We start from the raw sequence: 22,075 nt of genomic DNA, 5'->3' as shown, positions 1-22,075 counted from the left end.
TAAGACATCATTAAAATACAACGAAGAATAGTGTTGGGCTTTTAATAGGACTGTGCTCTTGAGCGTTTCATTAACTCCACTTTGAAGAAGATGGTTTCAGGATTAAAGGTCTTTACTCGATCAGGAGGGATATTTGATCTCTTTCTTTCTCCCCTCCTCCCTCGCCTCCTGCTCCTCTTTCCCCCTCTTGCCCTTCCTCCTCTTCCCCCTCCTCCTCCTCCTCCCTCCACCCTCTCCTTCATCGACCTCCTCCTCCTTTCTCCTCCCTCCTCTCCTCCTCCCCTTCATCTCCCTCTTCTCTTTCTCCTTCTCCTTGTAGGGAAGGAAAAATTCTTCCTCTACCTTTCAAGGTCTTCAGCTGGAGGAAGAATTACGTTTACACGAGATAGGTTAACAGGAGAAGAATCCCCAAGTTTTATGATGTGCGCACCGAGGCCCAATAACGAAATTGAGACCAAAAGAAATGGCCAAGGCAGACAGGTTTTACACTTTTGAGACAAAGAGACAATAACTTTGTGAGCAATTAGCAGGATAAAGAAAACAGATGTTTGGAATCTTTAATTAGTAAGGAATTCTAAGCAGAATTTGAGCAGAGATAGCAGATGAGAAAAAAAGGCAACAAGATTTGTTTCTATGGCTTTCTCTGCTTAGAAGGTTTTATCTCTGGTGATAAGGATGTGTTTTTACTTCTCAGCACGGGGAGGGTACCATCCACAGGGGGATTTACTTCCTGCTCTCTGGGGCACAGAGGAGGGCCTGAATGTCCTTGCACCTGCTCTTTCTTAAGAACTTTTATTTAAAATAATCAAAATGCCACAGTGGGGAACATTTTGGGGTGGCCTGCCCTCGGTCTCTATGTCCTTTTCCTTCTTTTTCCTAAAATCATGTTTCTGTCTCTTAAATACAGAGAACAAACTGAGGGTGGATGGTGGGGGCGGGGGAGAGGGGAAAATGGGGGATGGGCATCGAGGAGGGCACCCGTTGGGGTGAGCACTGGGCGTTGTAAGTGATGCATCACGGGAGCTACCCCCCAAAACCAACAGCACACTGTATACGCTGTATGCTAGGCAACTTGACAATAAATTACATTAAAAATTAAATAAATATTTAAAAATAAGATGATAGAAAAAGAAAATAAAAAAGGGGAGACTAAAGAAGCAGAAAAAAAAATCGCGTTGCTGCCGGGTCTCATCCTAAAACACCCTCAAATATCCTCGCTACATCAGGGCGTGGATTGGGAACAAAACGATTGTGTTTTGGGCCGAGGTGACTTTTCTCCTGGATTCCACCCTCAGGCACATCTGAAGACCTCCCGCCCCACCGCTTCCTCTGGGCGCTGGACTGGACAGAGGGATGGGGGAGGGAGACTCTGCTCGCACCCAGGAAGGGCTGCGCTTGACGCAGGAGCGACGCGGTCCAGAAGGAAGCAGAGGAAGAGGGCTCTGTTGGGCACCGTGTTCTTAGTGAAGCGGGTTCCCTGGTGAACAGCGAAGGTCTGCCTAGCTCTGAGCTCGGCGCACCAGAGGGTGCAGATGCTTTCTGGGAGGTTCTGGTAGACAGTCGGTACAGGGAAGCCATTGCACGCGAATTTAAGGGTGAAATCCAGTATTTGTGGCTCTCTCGTTGGTACATAATCTATTTTACAGATGCTAATAGTGTCTCGGGTGTGCGGAAAAAGAAGTCTGTCTACAGATACAATTCCTACCTTTGAATCAAGGAAAACTGTGACTTTCTGGCTGAAGGGTGAAGAAGGAACCACAGGCATGTTAGCATGTCCGCTGCCCAGGGTGTTAGTTTAGGTTTCTTTTTTTTTTTTTTTTTTTTAACGTTTATTTATTTTTGAGACAGAGAGAGACAGAGCATGAACAGGGGAGGGGCAGAGAGAGAGGGAGACACAGAATCCGAAACAGGCTCCAGGCTCCGAGCCGTCAGCACAGAGCCCGACGCGGGGCTCGAACTCACGGACCGCGAGATCGTGACCTGAGCCGAAGTCGGACGCTTAACCGACTGAGCCACCCAGGCGCCCCTAGGTTTCCAGCATTAGAGTAATTCACTCTAACCACCTGCTTCTCTCCTTATTTCCCACAGAAGGGATGCCTACAGTCACTGGAAAAGGTCTGGGTAGCATCTTGGGCTTTGGTGGAGCGCCCAGTGTTTCTGTAACGTGAACTTTCCATCACAGACACATCATGCCGGGCGCTTCCGTGTTCAAGAAGATGGAATGCATTCCCCTGCTAATAAAACGTAATTCCACAAAAGCACTCATTGTACTCCTGGTCTGGTACGCCATATTTAGCTTCAGATGAATTCACTTTTCTTAGTGACTTTGTCTGGGGGAAGGGGATGGCAGGTCCCACTGGAACATCGTCTGTGAAAACTTGACTGTGGAAAGGGAAGTGCTCTCCGTGCATGGCAGGGGACATACTTTTCTCTCAGGAAGGTAAGGGCGACGTGGTCATGACTGAAGTGACATCGCCCAACTGAGGCGCTCGTCAGCAGCTGGTCACGAGCAGGTGAGGGCAGCAAAGTGGTGAACATTGGACAGTCCAACAACACTGCACATATGCACAGTAGACTCTCTCCCATTTCAAAGGAGCGCTGATTAAACATTTACCATCGACTGGGCACTGGGCCATAGGTCTACGTGAGGAAAATACAAAGATGTAATAAGTCTCACTTTCTAATTTCTAGAAACTCACAGCCAAGACAAATAAAAGATAAAAATTATACACACACACACACACAATATATGTTGTGTAATATATGACAATATTTCTATGTAAAATATTATGATATATGTACAAACACATGTCCTATTATGTAATACACAATATAGATGAAGTATGAATGATGGCTATTTTTTTAAATTTTATTTATTTATTTTGAGAGAGAGAAAGGAAGAGAGGGAGAGAGAGCAGGGGAAGGGCAGAGAGAGGGAGAGAGAGAATCCCAAGCAGGCCCCATGCTGTCAGTGCAGAGCCCAATGCAGGGCTCGAACCCACAAAGCGTGGGATCATGACCTGAGCCGAAACCAAGAACTGTATGCATAACCAACTGAACCACCCAGGTGCCCCGTGTTGGTTAATTTTACGTGTTGACATGGCTGGGCCCCGGTGCTCCGATATTTGATCAAACATTGTTCTGGATGGTGATATTATTATTATTATTTTCTGAGAGTGTGTTTTGGATGAGATGAACATTGACATTGGTGGATTTTGAGTAAAGCCGGCTCCTCTGTCTAATGCGGTGGGCCCTGTCTGATCAGTGGAAGGTCTGAACAGAAGAGAAAGTGTGTTCTCCTCTGAGCAAGAGCGAATTCTCCAGAAGGTGGCCTCTGGACTTCATCTCTCCCTGGTTCTACAGCAGACTGTCTTTGGACTAGAGCTGGAACCTCGGCTCTCCCGTCTCCAGCCCTGCTGGCTCACCCTGCCAGCCTCCGTAAACACGTGAGCCGATTCTTTCCAAAACATCTATATGTTCATCCTACCAACTCTGTTTCTCTGGGGAAGCCTGACTGATGCAATATGACAGCATTTGCTGGAGAAGGGAGTTTGCTGTGCAAACACAGAGAAGGAAGCATGTCTTTGTGTCCCTGCAGGGCTTTGTGGAAGTGTCTCTAATATGAGGGTCGGTGAGCTGGCTGGAAGGGGTGAGGCGAGATGAGCCTTCCAGCAGAGATGGAACCCGTGGCCTCTTGGCTCACTGGTTCGCTCCTCTGCCCTCCCATGTAGTCTTTTATTGGCTGAGGCCCAACAGTGTGTCCGTCCCTCCCACATGGCCTGGATTTCACCTGCCAGGGGCTGGTGGAGGACACAGCCCAGTACATGCACCCATTCTGGTTTAACGGGCATTTTTAGTTCCCAGCAAGCTTGCTCACAATCCCTCCCACTGAAAACCCTCCTCGTGGGGGGAGGTCGGCCAAGAGGGCAGAGAGGGGAGCCGGGGGACGGGCCCTGCTGTGTTTCCCAACCGAGCCCCCAAGAGGCCAAACCCTCCCAAGAAGGTGACGGCGTGTCCCCGCCGCCAGAGGACTCCTGAAGATATTCTTCAGTCTCTGTGTCACTAAGAAGGTGACAGTCACCCTGATCCTTGGCAAATCAAGGAGAAAGGGCCCAGGGGTGGGAGTCTGGCTCCCTGTAGCTACCAGGGGAGAACTGACTTCTTAACTGCTCCAAGAATGTCCTGACGTCTCCACCCTAGGGGAACTGATTTACAAGCAAATGGGTACTTTTTGCTAATATAGTTACAAATAAATTTAAAAGATCTCATCCATCTTCTGCTGTGTTTCCTAACGTGTAAAATTAGGAACCTCTGTTCTTGGACGTTGGCAGATTATTCCTTCCATGTCAGGGACTCTGTGTTCTCTGATTGGTACTCATGACTTTCCTGAAGGCTCTTGGGGGAGGGCCCTTCCTCTCCTTTCTCCTAGCTTCTAGTGTTTGCTGGCAATCCCGAGGTCCTTGGCCTACAGACACTTCGCTCGCATCTCTGCCTGCATCATCGCGTGGTGTTCTCCCTGTGGGAGTCTGTTTCTGTGGCTCCTCTCCTCTTCTTAGGACGCCAGTCCCTGGATTAGTGCCACCCTGAGGTGTTCCCTGGCCTCATCTCAACTTGATCCCATCTGCAGAGAACCCATTTTCAGATAAACCCACATCCACGGGTTCTTGGGATTGGGATTCCACTTATCTCTTGGGGGACACAATTCAGCCCGCACTGGCACCTCTGGGTCCCCCAAACAAGGTTAATGACCGAGGACTTGTCAGCCTGTCTTGTTCCCTCTCCCCCTCCCAACAAAGTGCTCTGTACATCTTAAAGTACATTCTACAGGTTTGCAAATGACCTTACCCAACCCTCTTGGAAAGGTTCCGCCGAGGAATTATTTGAAATTCAGATTTTTTTAAAATTCAGATTTATTAAAAAACCTCCTTTGTAGGAATCAGGATACAAAATCATTTTTCTCTGCTGTGTTTTTCCACACATCGTGATGGAGATGAAAAGGCAGTTTATTTCAAGTGAAGTCCGCGAAGCCAAGCGTGACCTCAACACTGTGCAAATATTCACCACCTCATTATGCACAGACTCCTCCAGTGCTCGATTTTCTTAAATAATTCTCGCAGTGCCCCAGTAGGTCAGAAAAGATCCTTATCTCATTACAACCGTTAGTTATTACAAAAAAATAAGCCAACAACAACAACACACCCTTTGGCTCCCCAAGTAGAAACCTATGTGAACAGGGGAAATGTAAATCTGAGGAGCGTAACGAAGGATCACAAAAGGTGATTTTGAAAATTTAAAGCTGAGAGCTGTGGTTCACGGTCCTCACCCAAATCTCAACAACTTTGCTTTCCGTCAGCGGCACGGAGCCTTGAAGATGGAGCTCCTATGGGCGCAAACACCCCAGAGCCCCACGCTCGGCTGACTCATTCGCCGGTGAAGGGCTGGTGGCCTTCTCCCAGCGGACCTCCAGGGGGACAGAACCGTGGGCGCTCGCTAACCTGCCTCCTGTGCATCTCCCTGCGGTAGATGCTGTAGTGATAGAGACAAGCCGTGCGTGGTGGCCAAGTCGTTTGCTGTGTCCTTACTTCACAAGCTGCCCTTGGGGACAGTATCTCGACATGACTACTGACCTTCTAATTCAAGCCTCACCTGGTTATTTTGCCTTGGCATGTTCCATCAATTCAGCGTCGATCCTTCCTACGCGTCTCTGGAAAATGAGAGTTATTTGACAAGAACAGAAGGAAAAGGAGAAGGCAAATGGTTTGCTTTGATAAATGAAACAAATAAAAGGATATGACTTGACATTCTTGCAAACCGATATTAATGGGGGCGCCTGGGTGGCTCAGTCAGTTGAGCATGCAACTCTTGATTTCGGCTCGGGTCTTGATCTCAGGGTTCCTGGGAGTTTATGGAATTTATGCATCTTAGAAAACCTGCAGACACAACTGGAAGAGACCATCTATTCTAACCCTCTTCCCATGTTTTTCTGAGCATTTAAAAAGCATTTATACACGTTTCCACACGCTCTTGTAGAAGACAAAGCATTCAACATTGTATAGCACCATCTCAGATTTTCCGTTGGGACCATATCTATTTTTAAGGAGGCCTCACTCCCAGCAAGGAGCCGAACCTAAGGTCTGAACTCACGACCCTGAGATCAAGACCTGATCTGAGACTGAGAGTCAGACACCCTACTGACTGAGCCACCCAGGTGCCCCAGGACTGTGCCTATTGTTTTTAAAACTGTGGATTGTGGCGTCTGGGTGGCTCAGTCGGTTGAGCATCTGACTCTGGCTCAGGTCATGATCTCACAGCTCGTGAGTTCGAGCCCCGCGTCAGGCTCTGTGCCGACAGCTCTGAGCCTGGAGCCTGCTTCGGATTCTGTGTCTCCTTCTCTCTCTGCCCCTCCCCACTCACACTCTGTCTCTCTCTGTCTCCAAAATAAATAAACATTAATAAAAAACGGTGGAGATGGGTCACTGACCAAACAGTTCTGAAAAAGAAACATAATTTTAGGCAAAAGTACATATTACAGGAGTTTAGTTTATTGGAAGTCTGGTATGTGCAGTGAGTCAGAAATAAGGGTAAAGCGTGAGAAAATCAAGCTGCTAGAACATGAATACAGATTTTTGCTATAAAAATTCTTTTATCAAGTGTTGAATTTTTAAATGTCGAATCATGCTTCCGGGAATCAGTGAGATAGCACATCAACTTTTGTTGAAGTCCGTGAGTGTGTGTTTGTACGTGTGACATTCCCTCTTATAAATAACACAAGAAAATGGAGTGGGTTACCTCACATCCCCTTTATCACAGATCCTGCCTGCAGCACAGACGGCCACCCCCCGGGGATGCTCTCCCGTTCTTGGGTTTGAATCAAAGGCAGTTGACAGTCTTCTTACATGTATGAAGCTTACTTCCGATATGGCGTTCCTTCCCAAATTCTCTCCTCTTGATCATGGCACACTGAATACCCAGGTATTGTGTGATCTCTTCCGCATTTCATCTCTATGTAAAGACACGAAAATAGTCAGCAAGATGGTCCACATCTCGCTCGACTCGCCTCAGGTCAGCATTACTTCATTTCTTCCTCAAAACTCTTCTCACATGTGTAGAAGGATACCGACCGCCCCACGCTCCTAGGGCATTCAAGGCTTTACTGTGACACCAGCACACGTGACTCCTCAGCACTCTGAAAGGCGCTTCTGCTGCAGATCAGAAACGGATAAGAACATTTCCTTGGGATGGACGAGCCGGAATTTGGGGCCTGGCTGTGTGCACCCCACGCCCTGCACCACTTCCTGTGAGCCGGTGACTACGCGGGCAGGTCCTCTCATCCCCAGTGTCTCAGGTCTCTTCATGAAAGTCGCGTGCAGCAGGCACACTGTGGATACGTTATCGCCATGTTGCCTTTGATCACGGAAGTGAGACAGTCAAACCAGGCTTGATCGCGTCACCCGACACGAATCCATTCCCCAGCACCTCGGGCTCAGTATACTTGCTGGAACGAATACACCACCTTAGATGACAATGACTCAGGGATTATCTCCACGCACGATCTCGAGTGAGACCCCCCTGCCAGCCACAGACCCAGGGCGGCGTCTGAACCCAAGCGCTTCCGGAATTAGCGCTCAAGCCTTTTGGGGGACAAATTCCATGCCCAAAGTTCCAGGGACATGTGTTCGCAGACCTTCCTCTTCCCAGTGTCGTTTAGGTTGTGTGACATTTGGAAGTTTCATGGCCTCTCTGGGTCTTATAACTTAATGTGAATTAAGGCAGGTACGTGTATCACACAATTGTTCTGAGCATAAAATAGAGGTTTGAGAGATGTCTTATCAACGTCAACTAGGAGATCACTGCTCTCCTGCTTCCTCTTTTTAAAATATTTTTAAGTTTATTTATTTATTTTGAGAGACAGACAGACAGACAGACAGACTACAAGCAGGGGAGGGGCAGAGAGAGAGGGAGACAAAGAATCCCAAGCAGGCTCCAGAGGGTCAGCCCAGAGCTCAATGCAGGGCTTGAACTCACAAACCGTGAGATCACGTCTGAGCTGAAACCAAGAGTTAGATGCTTAATTGATTGAGCCACCCAGGCGCCCCCGTTCCTTCCTTTTCGATTCCACTCAAAATTCTCCATCCAGGACCACAGGTCACGTCAGCCTTGGACGCAGAGGGAAGTGAAGTGAGCACCCGGTGTGTCCCCCACTTTCCTCCAGTCACTGTGAGGAGTTGTCCCATGGCCCTTTGGCTCTGGCACCGCTGTTGAGAGTGGCTGATGTTTGGCAGTTTCCAAGTGTTTCTCAAAAGTCAAGACAGGGGTGTGGACAATCACCATGGGCTCCACCAAGCCCCTGCCAGAAAATAGGAGGCTGGGAAAGAAGCCCAATGGGACAGACACCTGCTGACTAGTTACCCTCACTCTGACAAGAACCCCCCTCCAGAAGTCTGTATGGGGTTTTGAGTAACCAGGAACTGATCAATCAATCGATCTCTGTACCGTATGGAAACTTCCACTATTCCACAAAAAGTCTTCAAGACTCAAGACAGTGGAGACAAGTAAGTACATAAATATAACCTTTGATCTCAACTTAGAAAGTGGGGTCCTTGCGTGTCTCATCTAAGATCCGGCCACTTTTTGGAGGTGCCTGGCATCCTAGATGGGAGGTATGTACCGTGAGTGGGGGTACAAGTGTCATAGACCCCCGTGTGCCCTCCTCCTGGCAGCAAGAACACGCTTTAGACCCAGGGCCTCCTACAGGGCAGGGCACGTGGGATTCCACACGCTCCTGTGGAAAGGGGGGTGAGGTAGGGCCACTGTGTCAAGTGCCATTTTATCTCCTACTGCCCAACACTTGGGGTTTAAAATGGAACCGGGAGGCCCCTCGCTGGGTGGAAACGTGAACCCACTGGTCCAAACCACAAATATTCCAAGGACTCTGCGGGTGCCCCTGCGATGTGCTCTGGGAACTGGCGTTTGCTCCCCGAGAGCCTTAGCAGCCAATTATGTCCGGCCCAGATGCGCTCCTGCCATCGGCACTGACCCGGATTCTTTGTAAACAGCATATACAAGCCTTCCCCTTTCTCATTAAATCCCCCTGGCTTTTGTCCCCCCCCAGGGGACACAATGTGAGTTGCTGCCCAAACCGGTGCTCCCCGAACTTCACTTCTGAGACCCTCAAAGAAACGCTTTTGCTTTATTTCAGGTCTGCCTCTTCTGCATCGGGGCTCCCCGCCCCCAAGCTCGGGACCATTGTCCTGGGGCAGAGGCGTCGCTCTGTGGCGGTCACCCACGGTGGACGGAGAAGGGGAGAGCGATGTGTGCGTGTGAGCACGGCTGGTTGTGCTGTACCTGGATATTTCTCGCATCGACTGTCCCTTGCGTAGCGACAGGTGAACAGGGGTGTGTGGGGCACAAGCGGCCGGTCTTAGTGGACCAGGTCCTCGGACGCGGGCTTCACCCCCCACACTCCACGTCGGCGGCTCAGAGATGCACAGCGTCGTCCTTCTCAGCATTTTGGAAACCAGGCACGTCTTACTGGTGGATTCGTACACTTAATGGGGTTCTCTTCTGTTTGTACTCTGGAAAGCCGATAAAATGTTTCAGAATCACCGCCCTCTGAGAATCGACAAAATCGCGTTCCTACTGCTGAGCATGTCGCATCCTGCATTAGGAGAGAAAACGAATGCCAACGGATACAAAGTCTACTTACCCACAGGGAGAGGCTGAGTCCCACTCCAGGGATTCGGGCTGCATTGACCTCAGGGGAGGAGGCAGACTGCTCTCTCTCCCTGAACTCGGCTCAGGAAGCGCTGGGGAACGTGGAAGAAGGTTCCGGAAGATCAGGATCCTGAAGATCCAGCTCTTTTCGTGCCTCTGTGTCTTCAACAGGCCGCTTACAGTTCATTTCCATTCTATGCCAGCCTCTTCCTTTCTAAATGATAGAACTCGTTCAAGTGGCCACTTTCCTCTGGTTGGAGAGGCAAGTCACCTGCTTCGTGGCTAATGACACAACGGCTAACTTGATGTACAGCCCTTGTTTTCTTGTTTTGTTTTCTTTTTACAGTTGCCTTACAGATCGCTTTAGAACCAGTCACGCGACGGAGGGCTGCTGGATCGAGTTGAAAGTTCTTTATTCATGTTGCCAAGCTAGCTTTGAAAAATGATATGCTGATTATAAATACTTGCAGGGTGTGATTATACCAGCCTCACAATCAATTCATCAGCATTATTTATTTGGTTAATTTGAAAAGCCTAAAATGATAATAATAATAAAAAAAAAGAGAAAAGCATAAAATATTAAGGCGTGGTTTACTTCCGCCCTTCTTTGATTGTTCCTTGGTTCGAGTGTATTTCATGTATATTACTTTACTCCCTGTATTGGTGTTTACTTGGGAGGCACTAGGGAGATAAGATTGAGCAGAATAGATACAATTTTCACCTCTTGTGTCAGTTTGGTTCCTGTGGGAAGCAGAGGTCAGGATGGAGTCAGAAGTCAAAGGGTAAGGAGGGGAAGGTCTGTGAGGGACAGAGGGGGCCGGAGAGCCTCAAACCTCAGTAAGGACCCACACCTGTGGGAGGCAGGGGGGCAGGCAAAGAGGAGCCTCGGATGTCACTGCAGCCTTGAGGACAGCCAGTAGGGCGTCCCAGAGCAAAGGCTGACCTTTAGAAGAGATCTGTGTTGGGTCAGGGTCATGTGGTCCCTGCATGACAGCAGCCTGGGGGAGGGGGTGGTATGAAGGAGCCCCTGGGAGTCTATCTGCAGCGTCTGTCACAGAGGGGAAGGAAGTGCCTCCCTAGTAGCCAGTCTTCCTGGAGGCTTAATGCTAAAGGACGTTTGGCTTATTATAGGAACTCAACAAATATTAATCGGCTTGATTATTTACCGGGGTCTAATGGTCTCAGGGGAATTGCATCAGTTTCTATATCATATGGAATTTTCTGGAAATATTTTGTATATCTATCTCCAAACATGGCTATTTGGTTCTGTATTTTGAAAATTTGAAAACATTATCTGATATGTAAAGCATAAAGGCATATCTTCGGGGTCATATGTAATTATGTTCTTGGCAAAAAGTAACAGAACTGGTCCATGGATGCATTTTCCTTCCTTGAACAATTATTACAATGTGATGGCTGACACTACAGTCCCCTTTAAAGACCGCTCACCGTGTCACCACTTTTCTCTTTCCCTATATTATTACTATCATTGGGTTGATGAAGTGCCATGTCATTTTTCTATGGATCCAGGCCCATGTATATGATTCTGTGTGAGCCACCGTGGGCGTCGTGGTTTCTTTGGCCATTTGCCTATTGATGGGAAATTAGGTCATTCCCTATCTTTCAGCGATAAAAACTCAGTCGCAGAGCAACCCAGCCTTGATATCTCTCCCTACCCCCTTCTCCTCTTTATTTTTCTTAAAGAGTACTTATCACTTCCTGACCTTACAGCACATACGTATTTGTTCATTTGGTGATTGCCTATCTCCGCCCATTAGAATGCAAGTCCCCAGCCAGGCAGAGGGTTGAATGGTTTGTACTAAGAAAATAAATGGTTTGTATTGGCTGCCGGCAGCCAGACCGGGATGTTTCTAACTGAACCACGAATAATGCTCAACACGGCTACCCCATAACCCCGTGGGAATGACAGTGTTGAGTCAGCCCTGTAGCCTTAGGAATGGCCAAACATCCCCGTCATTCTGTCCCACCTTTCCGCCCATCGCTAGCGAAGGCTGCTCTGCTTTGGTTCTTCCTGCTCCAAGATAAAAATAGGTAAGATCCAAACCACCAAACTGCCTTTGTTTCACAACAGCATCCAACCCTTTCCCGCTTTCGCACAAGCCCAGACCCTGTAAGGGACCCCGTACAGCCTGCTCTGTGTACTGAGACTGGGGTGCTCCCGCATTTCTTTGGGGTGCCTTTTCCCTTGGCTCAGGAGGCCAAAAAGCAGGTGGTTTTAGCCCAGGTTCCCAGTGGCCTTTTATCATACTTAGCAGCACCCCGTGCTCAGGACAGTTCTAGGTACGTGCTTGGCACTTTGCAAATATTTTTAGGATGAATGAACAAAGAAGGATGTTAAAACTTCGGAGCCCTGTACAGGTTAGGGGCATCTCACATCTTAGGGAGTACTTCCAAATTGCCTTTCAAGGTGGCTGGCTATAAAGACGTCAGTGCTTAAGAATAATAATTTCCCTTCACGTCCACTGGCCCTCGTTATTTTAAGTGTTCTAGATTTTCCCGTCTAATGGGAACAAATAAATCTTGTTTTATTTACTTTTCCTAAGTTGAGAATCGTATGACCAGGTGGTTTTTGATCGCTTGTATTTCCCCTTATTTGAATCTCCAGTTCATAATCTTTCTTGTTTTTTTCCATTGTGTCCCTCCATCACTTTCTTACTGAAGTGTTTGTATTAATTCTGTCTTGTGACCCTTTGTACCATACAGCCACTGCAGATAAGTCAGTGTGTCACATGACTTTTATTTGTAATTTCTTTTGCTCTTTTCATTTATTTTTAAGCATTTATTTGTGACTCCAGGTTCCCAGAGATAAGAATTCTTGTGCGTGGTTTATTAAGAAAGTGCCCCCCTGGGGAAGGGGGACGGGACAGGGAAAGCGGCCGGGGGTGCCTGTGATTTCCAGCGGGGCCTGGCTCCTGCCGATTCCCCCTGGAGGTCTCGGAGCTCTAACCTCCTAGGCACCTGCTTGCCCTGAGTTGGGGGGCTGCCTGCTCACAGTGTTGCCAGATTAAGTCAGGCGCCCAGACATTTTCAGCTGCCTGCCTGTGCCGGGATCGCTGTTCAGGAGCCCAAGGAGGAGGGAGAGGATTCAAGGGCATCTGGGCAATTTGCTTTCTATTTCGGTGAAGTTTGCCAGGTGAGACTTTTTCTGACAGACCTCATCATTTATTCCAGGAACAGCTCCCAGTCATCCTTTGCCTTTGTGCTGCCCCCTTTGTGTATTGTCTGTCTGCTTAGCCATCGCACTTTAAATTCTTACAAACAACCGTCTGTTCTTCTGTCCTCTTGTCAGCTTTCCCGGGTGCGCAGTCCTGTTTCTGGGCTCAGGTCAGCATGGAGACGTCCTCCGCTCCCCCTCACAACCTGATGCACCCTTTCCTGATGAAAGACGGCCTACAGAAAGTGCTGGAACAATAGAGGAAGCCAAAATACTGCCAATCTTCCATTCTTTCCAAGGAGGATATTTTAAAATTGCTTCCGTCCAAACTGAACGCATTAAATTGTTCTGTGACATGGTTGAAATTGATTTGTCCTTATTAAATACACTTTGCATCCATGTTTAATTTTATATGAAATAAGCCAATACATTCATTTAAAATATTAATTTTTCCCTTTCTCTATTGTCCCAGGACAATTTTTATTTAAGGCCTTCACATTGAAACACTGTCCCCAGCGTCACAGGAAATATGGCTTGCGTCATCAGAAACAGATTTCCGGAACACATTGTATCAGTTCTATTTAAAGACTCTGCGAGCCTGCCTTTCAGAATTCGTTTATGGATGTTGACATGCCTCTATTTTACAAATAAGGAAATGAACTGCTTCAGAGAGGCACGGCTTGCCTGAGACTCAGCTCCCACATGCGCACTTGCTTCCCAGTCCTGGCCCCTTAGTTCTGCCACCACGTTCATGGCCACCCTGGTACCATCTCTTTGCTTCCTGGTCTTCTGTGGAAACACACTTCAACTGCGTCTTTTTTTTGATGAATTTGAAAACCCTTCCCTAATGTCCCATGAAAAATCATACCCAAACTAAGTGGAATCCATCTTTTAATCTGCTAAAAACTGACATTATCATAGGTTAGCCTTCCCACCTAGAAAGTGGGATGCGATCTCTGCATTCAAGGCTTTTATATTTGCCAGTAAACTTTGGTCACTTGCTGTATAAAGGTCATGCCTCCTTTCTTAAATTTGTTTCTAAATATTTTATGTTTTCGTTTCTACTGTAAATAGAAATTCCTTATAAATGATGCATTCCAGGTTACTGATGGTATGGAAGAATGTAATTGATTCTGGGTATATTTATTTTATCTCTTGCTAATTCATAAAATTTTTATTAGGTCTAAAGTTTCCTAACAGAAATATTTAAACTGTCCAAGGATAGGATTGTATTTATCACGACAGGGTTTTTTTTTTGTTTTTGTTTTTGTTTTTTTTTTTTACTTCAGGTTTTAATCTTACTTTTGTGTCTCGCAGCCACAGGAGCATAAATAAAACAGAAAAATAGACTGAGATCTACTGCAGTCCATTCCAGGGCCTGTAACATGTCAAGGGATCGAGGGATAACGCAGGGGTCTCACAACAGGGACTGGAATTCAGGCCTCCTGGGCATCAGAATCTGAACCCCAGTGTGATAGGGAGGAGAATGTCCCCCAACCATATACAGGTCCTAATACCCGGAGCCTGTGAAGGTTACCTTACACAGAAAAAGCTTCTTTGTAGATATGCTTCAGTTAGGGATCTTGAGACGAGGAGATTTTCCTGCATTTTCCTGATGGGCTCTAAATGTAATCAGAGGGATTGTGTCACTTTGGCATATTGATTATTATATATATATATATATATATATATATATATATATATATTTGAGAGAGAGAGAGCGAGCAAGTGCAAGCAGGGGAGGGGCAGAAGGAGAGGGAGAGGGAGAGAGAATCCCAAGCAGGCTCCATTGCCCAGCACAGAGCCTGACACCAGGCTCAATCTCACTACCATGAGATCACGACCTGAGCCAAAATCAAGAGTCAGACACTTCACTGACTGAGCCACCCGGGTGCCCTGGGATATCGATTACTTTAAATAAAAGTTACTTAAGAAACAGCAGGTGCAAAGACATGCAGGCCCTCCTCTGTGCCCCAAAAAGCAGGAAGTAAATCTCCTGTGTGGATGTTACCCTCCCTGTGCTGAGACGTAAAAACACATCTTTATCACCAGAGATAAAACCTTCTAAGCAGAGAAAGCCATAGAAACAAATCTTGTTACCTTTTTTTCTCATCTGCTACCTCTGCCCAAATTCTGCCTAGAATTCCTCTCTAATTAAAGATCCCAAACATCTGTTTTCTTTATTCTGTTAATTGCTCACAAAGTTATTGTCTCTTTGTCCCAAAAGTATAAAAACTGCCTGCCTGGCCATTTCTTTCCTTATTGGACCTCTGTGTGCACGTAATAAAACTTTAGAGTTTTCTCCTGTTAACCTATCTCATGTAAATGTAATTCTTCATCCAGCTGGAAGACCTTGAAGGGTAGAGGAAGAATTTTTCCCTCCCTGCAGATGTCGAAGAGGGTGGAAGGAGAGTTAACTGAGGACAGAAGAGAGGAAGTCTAGGTAATAAAAGCAGAAGGAAAGAGAGTGAACTGCGTTGCTGGCAAGATGGAGGGGATGGGGAGCCAGGCAATGCACGGAAAGTGCCTCCAGAGGTGGGAAGAGGCAGGGAAGTAGACTGTCACCTAGAGCATTGTGAAGGCACACACCAGCGTGATGCCTGGGGTCTCCCCATGAAACCCATTTTGGATTTGTGACTTCTGGAACTCCAAAAGCACAAATCTGTTCCAAGTCTTGAGTAACCTGTCACAGCTGCCACAGAAACGGACACGCAGAGAACTCAAGTCCCTGAACCTTTTCCTCAGGGCCTCCCTCCGGCTGCTCTGCTGCCCTCTGATCCTGCCGTCCATCCACACGTCCCACCCCTGGCCCCCAACTGGATTCGCCTGGCCAAAATTCTTCACTTACCTCCTGCCACCTCTTCAGCTTCTGGCCTTATTGTTAATTCAGCCACACGCACACACACACACATACACGATAAGAATTTGTTCCCACTCCATCTTAAGGCTGGCCTTAGGTTGACTGACAGCTTGCTGTCTTTGGGTTGGGTCTGAAGCCAACACCAGTCACTATGGCTCCTCCGCAACCAGGACTTCGCACACAACTAGTTTCTCATTTTGGAAGGAACTACGAGAGGGAAATCTACTTCTTGCCTACACTGCTCGCTTTTCATGGTTTATGTGCTAAGGAATTGTCCCAAACTTCCCCAAAACACTAAATAATGAGACCCAGAGAAGGAAGTTACAAACACCTGACTTAAACTGGTGTAAGTAACACCGGAAATTTCCTCCCTGGTAAATTCAGGGAGACGCCCAAAGAGCAGAGGACGGGGGTGAGATGTGTCTCAGGAGGAGGTCTGAGCTCTCCAGGAGGCCCCCCCTGCTTCTCCCTGATGTCACATCCTTGTTAACACGGTTCTTCACCTGGCCAGGCAACTTCGTCTCTGAAAGCCGTCCCCCCTTAATTTACACCTGCCATATTCAGCCACAGGAGAGAGACACCCTTTATGTCCAGTATCAGCTCCCAGATTTAAAAGAAGGACACGGACAAGGAGAGGGAGAGAGAGAGGGGACGGGAAAAACAATGGCCCGAAGGCTGAGGTCAAGGAGGAACACGGGTGGCTGTGAGAATGCCTGTGTGGGTGAGTGGGCATGCATGTGTGGGGGCGTGAGTATCTAGGAAGTTTCTAGTTACCAGAGACAGGCGTTGGCAGTTGTATCCCAGACATGCTCTTGGTTCAGTATCCTTGTTTCATCACTGTTTTTAAGACTCCTCTGGGGTGCCTGGGTGCTCAGTCAGTTAAGCATCTGACTCTTGATTTCAGTTCCGGTCATGATCCCAGGGTCATGGAATGGAACCCCTAGTCGGGCTCCACACTGAGCGTGAAGCCTGCTTAAGATTCTCTCTCTCTCTTCCTCTGCCCCTCTCCCTTGCTTGTGCTTTCTCTCTCTCTAAGAAAAACTTTTAAAAAAACTAAAAAAAAAAAAAAAAAAAGACTCCTTCTAATATATGTCGGTAGTAATTATAATAGTAATAACAGTCACCATATTAACAAACGCTTACATAAAGGTTTCTATAATAATATTGCTACCTACATGATGAAAGGATTGGGGCACAGAGAGGTTGAATGATCATCCCAACATCAACTTGTTTGCACTTGGTGAAGCCGGGATTTGAAGCCAGGCAGTCTGGTTCCTGAGCTTGTGCTCTCAGCTACTACACCAAGAGACACCCTCTATTAGGCCAGACACAGATTCCTCTCTTCCTATTCTAAGCAACGAAAATTTAAAAACATATTAAAAGATTTCCAATGGCTTTTATGGGATCTTATCTTGGGGGTGTGTATGAGGGTTCTCCTGAGAAAAAGAACCAATAAGATATACAGATATAGATACATTATATACACAATGGATTAGTTGATATATAATATATATTTTATATGCAATATTATTATATATATAATATATATTATACATAACTATATACTATATATTACTATGTGTATACCTATATATATAAGATTAAAACAATTAATTTACGTAACCGTAGAGGATAAGGTCCGTGAATGCTTACCTCCTAAGGATTAGTTTGATCCAGGGAAATAACAGCTGAAGGAGTTGGAGACAGATGTTGACCTGGTGTCTTCATGAAGCGCCTCCAGATGTTTCTCCTAATGGAGAAGAGGTAGGCTGTGGCGCTTTCTGAGAGCTCAGAGCCTCTGGCACATCAGTAGGTCAAGAAAACAGCAAGGAAAGTAGAACAGGGTAGCAACGTAGCAATACTAAAAGAAAGCAGCAGCTTGGTGGATAAGCTTATTGAAGTCTTAAAATAACATAGTAGAATTTCCAAATGATCGATCCATCAGACCTCTGGATGTGCACAGGGTCCCAAAGAAATATTTGATTTGTGCCTAGCAGCACTATTCACGAAAGCTAAAAGGTAGAAGCGATCCAAATGCCCATCAGACAGATGAACGGATAAACCAAACGTGCTCTCCGCATACAACGGAATCTTCCTCAGCCATAAAAACAGTGGAAATTCGGACACAGCCAACAACCCGAATGAGTCTGGGAACATCACAGTAAGTGACATTGGGAGCGACAAAGCGATGAGTACAGTGTGATCCCACTGGTACGAGTGACCTGAGTGGTCAGATTCATAAAGACAGAAGGCAGAAAGGTGGCTGTGAGGAGCCGGGAATGGAGACTTAGCGTTTAGTGGGTCCCGACTTTGAATTTGGGAAGATAAAAAAAAAAAAAAAAAAAAAAAGTCTGGAGATGGAGAGAGGGGATAGTTGTACAATGACGTGAACACACTTCATCTGAATGAACTGTACGCTTGTTTTTTTTTTTATTTTAGAAAGAGAGAGAGAGAGTGAGAGAGAGAGAGCGAGAGAGCCCATGCAGGGGAGAGACAGAGGGAGAGAAAGAGAGAGAATTCCAAGCAGGCTCAGAGCAGAGCCCGACTCAGGGCTCAAACCCATGACCCTGGGATCATGACCTGAGCCGAAATCAAGAGTCGGATGCTCAAGTGACTGAGCCACCCGGGTGCCCCTGAACTGTATACTTAACTGCTCAAGATGATTTTAAAAAAACACCACTGTGGATTGCAAATTACGTTCCTTATTTACAGATGCAGAGACTGAGCGGAGAGTCTAGACGCACGGTCAACAGTAGGCTGGCTGCCCTTCCCCGTGGAACAGGAGGACACAGCTGATGAAGGAGGCCTGTGGGATGGAGGAGGGTCTCTGTTTAACGACACCTGTTCCTCAGGGGAATCTCGTAAGGGAAAGGGAGCTGCCCACAGACACCACCGAGCACCCGCTCCTTGTGGGTGTCTCAGTCGTAGATGCTAGGACGCAGATGTTGTGAGAAGCCAGAGGCGGCCGAGGGCTCGCCTGTCCTCGCCTCCCCATCGAAGGTCCTGCCTCGGCTTTCTCAAATTCTTCAGGACTGCAAACGTGAAGTGCTGAGAAGGTGAACGTTCGTGGGCCCTCCCGGCTGGGAGTTCATTTAAGCAGGTCTCAGCCCGTCTTGCCAAGGTACTGGCCCTTCCGGCCCGTCCCTCCAGCACCCAGAGCACAGACAGCCCTTCCCCTCTCATCCCGGCAAGGAAGGTGCCGGGGAAGGGTCATCCTGATCTGTCTGTCTGCTCAGAAACACTGCATTTTACCAGAAGTCCCCGAGAACAAGGTTGGAGGGAGTCCAGAAGCAAGACACCAACAGCCTGTGTGCCTTCAGTGAGGGTCCTTCCCACAAGGGATGTCTGCAGAAAGGGGCTTTACCAGAGTTCTGTAGCCTGAATGCTTGTGCCTTCCCCCAAACTTGTGTCTTAAATCCCAGCCCCCAAGGTGATGATATCAGGAGGTGGAGCCTTGGGGAGCCTAGGGGAGGGATCCCATGATGGCCCTTGCAAAAAAGAGACCCCAGCTGGGGCGCCTGGGTGGCTCAGTTGGTTGACCATCTGACTTCGGTTCAGGTCATGATCTCGCGGTTCGTGGGTTCGAGCCCCGTGTCAGTCCCTGTGCTGACGGCTCAGAGCCTGGAGCCTGCTTCAGATTCTGTGTCTCCCCCTCTCTCTGCCCCTCCCCCGCTCATGCTCTGTCTCTCTCTCTCTGTCAAAAATAAAGAAACATTTAAAAAAAATTAAAAAAAAAAAAAAGAGAGAGAGAGAGACCCCAGAGAGCTCCCTGCCCCCTCCGGCCATGTGAGGACACAGGGAAGATGGCATCTGTGAGGTAAGACGAGGGATCTCAGCAGACACCGGATCTGCTGGCACCTTGGTCACGGACTTCCCAGCCTCTAGGACTTTGGGAGGCAGATTTCTGTCATTCACAGGCCACCCAGTCTATGTAGTTTTGTTACGGCAGCCTGCGTGGGCTGAGACACAAGAGACGTTAGCTGTCCCTTCTTTGTGAAGTCGCCCAGGGCTCTCTCAGGGTTCCCCTGCCCTTTCTGCCCTCTCGGTGCCAGATTTAGTTCTGTTAGCATCCTCTGTATTTTCTCCTCTACCTCCCCAGACACCAGACTCACAGAACCTGCGGGCTGTGGAGTACGGCGAAAGCTTCTCTATTTCCCACTCATGAGACACAGTTTTGCCTGACTGGGAAGACAGCAGCAGCTTCCAAACAGGACCTCACCAGCCAATCGCTGACTCTGGGACCTTGCCCAGTCCTGCGCCTTTTTCCTCTTCTAGAACATTCACACAGCAGGGCAAGTAAAGGGAAGAGCGTGACACAAGAAAGAGCGGGACATTTTAGCTGTCGCCCTGAAATACCTCAGCCACGGAGGTCGCCCTTCCTCTCAGCAACGGGAACTGAGCTGTGACACTATTTTACATGTTTGCAGCTCTCACGTCTAATTTTGACACATATGGAGCTACAATAATCCAAACAAAAGTTTACAAGCTCTGAATAAGTTAGAGATTTTATGCTTCCCTCACCAAGGAAGCCTCTTTCTGGAATCGTTGAAACGCACCTTGAGCTCTTTCTTCAGGTTCCCGGCCAGACACAGGAAGGAGGCGTCGGAGCGGCCCGTTGGCGTCCATAGTTGTGGCCCCATCTCTCTCGGGGTCTTTCCGGGTAAAATGCGATCAAGTGTGTCCCAGCTGATGACAGAGGAATGATGACACCAGCGTCCTGTCAGCAATGAGGGCAGATGGTACAATATTGGCCCGTTCTGTCACTTGGCGCCTGTAAGCACCCGTGAGGCTTGGTACGAGTAGAATCTGGAAGAACACCACAGGGGAATGAATCTGAGGTGTTGATGTGATCATTGCTGGCGTGAGAAGGGAAGGCCCCCAAACTGGAGGGGGAGATAGGAAGGAAGAGGCCAGAAGGGGCAGGAGAGATGGGGTGCCCTCTCGATGAAGGCGCCCCTGGTCAGTATAAGCTGCTGCCTTTCCAGAAGAGCCTGGATCGCATTTCGGGCTGTGCGGTCCATGGCCAGTTTTGCTACCATGGGAGAAATCACCTGATTTTGGGCAGGGAGTGAGCAGTGGCGGCGGGCGGGGGGGGGGGGGGGGGGGCGGGGTGGCGGTGGTGCTGGCGCCGCGTGGCTCTCACGTGCAGAAGGAGAACAGGTGTTCTCCGTGGGACCAGAGAATTGAAAGAATGGCTTTCAAGTCCCAGACACAAGTGCAGGAGAAATTCAGGACACCTTAGGAAAGATAAAACTTCATCGCCTAGTGCTGTGAGGGTGGGGTTGGGCCACCATTTCAGAGCCCCTTGTAAGACAGAGCTGTGCCTACGTAGCTGGCGGGAAGGATGCGTGTTGCCTCTGCCGTGGGCCGTGTGCTTTCTATTTCAAGGCGATGCTATTTATCCCATTTTGGAGATGGGGTAAACGTTTTCGGAAGGCCCCAGGTGCCAAGTAAACTGGCACAGATTTAAGGAATGCTGTTGGGATAAAAGGCAGGCACCAAAGAAGCGTGCTGTCTGTCCCAGGTAAGTATCACCCGGAATGAGGGACTGAGCGAAACACGTGGGTCCCCTCCCCACTTGCTCCCTTCTACCGCCTATCGGGGCCGCTTCGTTAACCTGTCAGCTTGCTCTCCTGCTCTTAAAGTGATGTATGGGGGAAATTCTGTCTCTGCTAAATGAGACCCCTTTGCCATTACGAATAATATCACGGTGATTCAGAACATGAAGCCATTAGAACAGTAATAAAAAGAGAGACTGTCATTATTTCAACCACAGAGCAGAAAACGAGGGGACTTCCCGTGATTATGGACATTTGCAGCTGCGGGGCTCCCGCGAGGCGGGGAAATGCAGAGCAGTCGGCCCAGCGGGCTGCTGGTGTGGGACAGGCCACAGGGGCCAGCCAGGTAGGCGCTCCGTTGTCCTAAAATTTGGTGCAGGTGTGGTCTTCCCCCGATTGTTCTCCTGGACCTCCCTTGGTTGTTTGGGGAGGAGGGCACACTTCATCGCTACCTTTCGACTGCATTTCTGGCCATCGAGCCACCCGTGCTGTGATGCCTCCCTGTACCGGTCCAAACCCCGAGTCCTCCAAAGTATCCCTGTACGTTTATAATGCGCGTAACTAGTAGCTGTTATCAAGTTTGCTTAGCAACGCTCTGTTCACATTTCTATCATCAGGGTGCAATTTGGTACAGGAGACAGGTTCTCTTTTCATTAAAGCCACTGGTGGCCTCTGGTAGTTTTGTGACTTAAGAATACTGTTTAAAATCCAGCCTTATGACTGGGGTGCCTGGGTGGCTCAGTCGGTTATGCGTCCGACTGTGGCTCA

Source organism: Panthera onca, chromosome A1 (genome assembly GCF_046562875.1).
Source record: "Panthera onca isolate mPanOnc1 chromosome A1, mPanOnc1 haplotype 2, whole genome shotgun sequence".
Lineage (NCBI taxonomy): Eukaryota > Metazoa > Chordata > Mammalia > Carnivora > Felidae > Panthera > Panthera onca.
The sequence above is the reverse complement of the archived record's forward strand: the minus strand, read 5'-3'. Positions refer to the sequence as shown.